The sequence below is a fragment of the Ailuropoda melanoleuca genome, chromosome 2, assembly GCF_002007445.2.
Source record: "Ailuropoda melanoleuca isolate Jingjing chromosome 2, ASM200744v2, whole genome shotgun sequence".
In the NCBI taxonomy this organism is placed as follows: Eukaryota; Metazoa; Chordata; class Mammalia; order Carnivora; family Ursidae; genus Ailuropoda; species Ailuropoda melanoleuca.
The window spans coordinates 194,551,579-194,556,466 of NC_048219.1; the positions used below are offsets into that span (position 1 = coordinate 194,551,579).

Genomic DNA, 4,888 nt, shown 5'->3' on the forward strand with positions numbered 1-4,888 from the left:
GCCGGGCCCTGGCGGCCCGGACCCGCGCCCGGCTTGGAGGCCCCGGCCCACGCGCTCCCCAGACGCACCCGGGCGGCTGGTGGAGGAGGCCGAGGAGGAGGCCGCGGGCGCTGAGAAGGCCGCGGGCGCTGAGGACCCCGAAGGCCGCTGGCCGCGCGCCTGGGACTTCCGCACCTTCCGCACCCGCAGCACGGGGCAGCTGGAGCTCGGGCGGCTCCGGCCTTGCGCACGCGGCCTCGAGCCCACGGACCTGGCCGGCAGTCCCCCGGCCGTGGAGGAGGGGCCCGGCTCGCCCGCTCCCAGCAGCCCCGACGTGGAGGGGGTCCGGGCCGCGCCCCTGCGGCGGAGCCTCAGCTTCAGGCACTGGAGCGGGCCCGAGGCGTCGCGGAGTCGGGCCCTGAGCCGCGGGAGGCGCCACAGCAGCTCCGGAAGCCTGGCCTGGGCGCCGGGTGGCGAGGCCGAGGCGGACCCCGGGGCCGCGGTAGAGCCCGCGGCCCCGGTTCAACCCGTCTCGGAGAAGCGCAACACCCTGGACGTGGGCGAGGTGCTCAGCAAGAACGATGCGCTCTCGGACTTGGAGCGCTGGGAGCGCAGCAAGAGCAAAAACCGCACGCTGGACAACAGCGACCTGCAGCGGCTGGAGCGCGCGCGGGCGGCGGCCGCGGGCCCCGGCGCCGCTTCGGAGCACCGGCTGCTGCGCTTCTTCAGCGGCATCTTCGCGCGCAAGGATGGCGCGCCAGGCGGCGGCGGTCCCTCTCCCCGGAGCGGCGCCTCGCGGCCCCGCGGCTACTTTAGCAGCCTGCGGCGAGCCCCAGTCGACGCGCACTCGTCCAGCGCCGAGAGCATCGACGGGTCTCCGCGCAGAGGTGGGCAGCGCGGCCAGGGAGGTGAGGGCAGTGGTGGGAACTGCCTGGTTCCGCAGCGGCCTGCTTAGCAGAGTACGCTAGGATTGGGGAGTAGCCAAGGGACCGGCCTGCCGGGGCCACCAGCCGGCAGGTGGCCACGCCAGATGTGAGCTCTCGCTTACTGCGTGTTTGCCCCAGTAACACCGCTGCTGCGGTCGGGAAGTTCCTGGTTGCCCCTGCCTCCAGCTGTATCTGGTGATGCCATTAAGAGTCTCTCTCCTCAGCCACTGTGAGTGAGCCAGTCTGGGGAGAGATCACCTTGCCCAGCAGCGTGTTTCTATGGCGGGTGCTGGCTCAGCCTTCTCCTTAAGCAGAGCTATGAGCTCGCTGTCCCGCTGTGCGTTTGCAGACTGGGATACCTGTGGGCTGCCGCACAGGTGGTGCTGCCTGGCCAGAAGCAGCGGCGTTCATCGTGGTTCATTTCTTCCTCCACCCCGAGCCTGGTCTCCCTGTAGGTGCTGCCATCTGGGAGTGCTGTGGTGTGGCCTCCCTGATTTGGCAGCTCTCACCTATTGAGTTCCTGCTAAAGATGCTTCATCCCAGTGGTCAGGGAGACAGGCCTGTCCCCCACATTCTCTGGAATCACAACAGGCGAGCAAGTCTGGGACAGGATTCTGTTTGCTAGTGATGTATTCTATAGGGGGAGGAAAATCACAACCCCACAGCCTATTCTGAAACTTTGCTTCTCTGTTGTCTTGTGCCCTCCAACAGGGACCTCACAGGGAAGGTTTTGGAGACAGATGTGACAATATTCTCTTGCAAGAATTAGGTAATCTGGTGGTGTTTGGAGGTCAAACTACTCCAGAAGTTGCAAAACACAGATCCCCTTCTCTCCCCATGCAGGGTCATCACCATAAAGGGAAGGGGGGGTGAGTGGAGGGGCTGGATTGTTACACCCTGCTCGTGTTGGGGTGGAGGGGATGGCTAAAAATACTGTCCCCATGCATTTCACCACCAAGAAATCGTTAGTAACATCCTTTTTCCTGATTATCCAACCCTGCTGCTGGTAGAGCTGACGTGGTTGAGGCACTGCAGTGTGGGCTTTTAATTAGAGGTTTTCAGCTGGTAACTCAGCGGCCCTGGAGAGAGTATTCCTCCCTAGTGGACTTCACGGGTCAGCAGAGTGCCTAGGGTATGTGTGCTAACAGCCAGTGCGAAGACCTCACCGTCCTCCCTGAAGTATTTTTAAGGGAAACTGAAGTTCGGTGCTATCATGTTGAAACGTGCTTCTAATGATCCTCAGAATGAGATCTCGTGTTTTTTTTTTTTTTTTTTTAATAGGTGAGGTTGTAATATAAAGTTACCTGTTGCCAGATTTGCATTAGTTGAACTCGCTGTGCACATCTTCTAGCTAACCTGCCCTGGAATGTTTTAGAAGGGACTGTGTTTGACTCCAGCCATTATCCCATCCCTTCCTGCACGCTCTTAAGATACTAAAAAAATGATGTGAGTTATTTTGTTAAAGTTGGTTGTTGTAAAGTTGCTTTGCCCTCACTTATGTTCAGTGGAGGTTCAAATCGGCAGGGTCCAGTTCTACCTATAATAGCAGGCTTGAATCTTTGTTTCCCTGGTTTTGGTGAAAATAGTAATTAGCTGCCTGGGTTCCAGACAAGTAAGTACCCATAGTTGGGGGGGAGGGGAGTAGAAATGCACACACATGTTTAGAATGAACGCATTTCATTGTGGTACCTATTGATACAAGTTAAAAGTATTGGGGTTTGGGTATTGGTGATCCGGTCAGATGGATTGATGCGTTTGAAAAGTAGAGGTGTAAAGTGTGTTGCAATGTTTCCCCTCTAGGGCAGTGTAAGATTATAACAGTACTAATTATGATAATGCTTGGTTGGTTGGTTTGTTTCTCGTGGCCAACCGTTCTCAGGGTGAAATTACTTTGCTCTGAGTCATAACACTAGCTAGCATTGTGGGTTGTTTGGAAAACGGACTGTGAATGAGCTGGGTTACAGCACACACAGTCTGAATTACAGGATCTCACTGGACTCTCAAGTTCAAGGTAATCACAGAAAAAGCCACAGTTCTCACCTGCCTTTGGCTAAAAGGCCTGGAGCAGTGTCTGTGTTCTCCAGATTTGGTAAGGTCAGTGGCTCTTAGGGTAAACGTGCAGCCCCTTTATTATGCGGTTCTGCTTTCTACATATTTGCTTCCTCTGATGTAAATTGTTCAGAATTAGGTGTTATTTAAATGAGGTTTTGAATTTAAGGTAAAATGCTCTGAGGTAACATTCTGTTGCGGTGGAACCCAGGCTCAATTTCCCTGTAAGTGTCCATAGCGCACAGGTCCAAAAAGCCTCACCTAAACCATGGGGCCAGGGAGGCTTGCAAGACTTAGAAAATTTGGATTTTAGGAAGGTGAAATGCTGTGTGTTACAGGACACTGCATGCACAGTGGGGCAGCGTCCTGCATTCAGACACTCACGACGTGCAGCAGAGCCCGAGATACTCCCATTCAGTGTGATAAATGTTTTGCCATTAAGAGTCTGCTAAGCATTTGTGAATAAAGCTTCCATCTCCAGCCCTTTTTGGATTTCAGAGCTATGGATAAACTTTTCTGGAACTGAAATGCAGTATGCATTACGAACACCATCTCTAGCTTTCTTTAAATCTTGGACCACAGTGGTTTAAAATTTGAAGTTCTTTAAAGTAGAAAGGATAGTAGAGGATCCTTGTTATTGGGCTGGTTTTCCTTTTGTTAGACTCTTTCAGCTATTAAGTTGTCAGTTGGCTCCGGGAAAATAAAAGACAAAGTATTAGATGGTTTACTTAGCTTCTTAGAATGACATGCTTCGTCGTAGACAAGGTACCCGTGCTAGGGAAGGAAGATCGTCTTCTTTGGAAACACACACCGTCTCACACATGATGTGTGTATGGTTTTCCTGTATTCTTAAGGCATTAGGATGGAAGGATCGAAGCACCTGCTTCTGCAGGATGGTTCCCGTGTACTTTTTAATCCCTATTAAGGCTTTTCCTCTTCCTCCGACTGTTACACACTCGCCTCCCAGAGACCCGTGGCCAATTCCTCTCTCTCAGGGTCATAACCATCAGGAGCCCAGAACGTTTCAGGGCGGCCCTGTGTCAGGTCAAGGGCAGTTTCCTATTACCTGACACTCACCTACCAGGGTAGAGTCTGTCGACACAGTATAATTTAATGCAAAAAAAGATTGCATAATAAGTGACGAATTACACTGTAGGGTGTCCCTTCCTGGCGCGTGCTGTCTGCGTCCCAGTCCTCCCTGGAGCAAGCTCTAGGAGTGCCCACGCTGGGCTGCAGGTGTCTTTGGGGTGTTCTGTCGCTGTCTGTGAGGATTGATGACAGCAATACAGTGATTCATGGATAGCCCTGAGCTCAGCTTTTCAAATTAGTAATTTACAGCTGCTTTTTGACAACACGTTTTTATGTGTGGCTTTGTTCTTTAATTTCTGATTCCCTTGATTTGTATCACTCAACTTGTGCAGCTTGGTAGACTGTTTTATAGTTAAAAAAAAAAACCTTTAGCGGAGAAAGAGAGGAAGCAGTAATTAAATGAAATAAAATTATTGAAATAATTCGGTACACTTTTATTTTTAAACTTGATTTGTTGCTGAAAAGACATACGTGGTTTTAAAGAAACCATATAATTCAGAGTTTCTCATTTGAAACATTTTAAACTAATTATGTACTCCCTATTTGGGAAATCACATGCTTTTTATAAATGACTCTAGATAGTAATTTAGGAAAACCTTTGTTGTTTTGTTATAAGGTCGAATTGCTTTCCTGGAGAACAGAGCATACCACTTGGGCTCTGGGCAGAGCTGCCCCGACGAAGGTCAGCCAGGGACGCTCTAGGCAGGCACTGGAGGCTTGGACTGTGTTTTGCTGCATGAATTTTCTCAATGTGGAGCCCCCCCTGTATCGGCATACTCACCTGTTAGCGCCTTTCTTTATGTCAGCCTGGGCCTGGAATGTTCGAAAGTCCATCTGCCAAAGGT

General features: G+C 51.9%; 1 protein-coding gene across 10 annotated transcripts in view; it reads left to right on the forward strand.

Annotated features, from left to right (window-relative positions):
• AGAP1 (ArfGAP with GTPase domain, ankyrin repeat and PH domain 1) overlaps positions 1-4,888 on the forward strand; it is a 546,965-nt gene that overhangs the window by 142,385 nt on the left and 399,692 nt on the right. For 6 of the 10 annotated variants that reach the window (XM_034655448.1, XM_034655450.1, XM_034655454.1 and 3 more), the window contains exon 1: positions 407-463. The exons of the other annotated variants lie outside the window; for them this stretch is intronic. The gene's annotated coding sequence lies outside the window, so the exon portion shown is untranslated. Of the gene's footprint in view, positions 1-406; positions 464-4,888 lie in introns of those variants that run through there. 10 annotated transcript variants of the gene reach the window in all.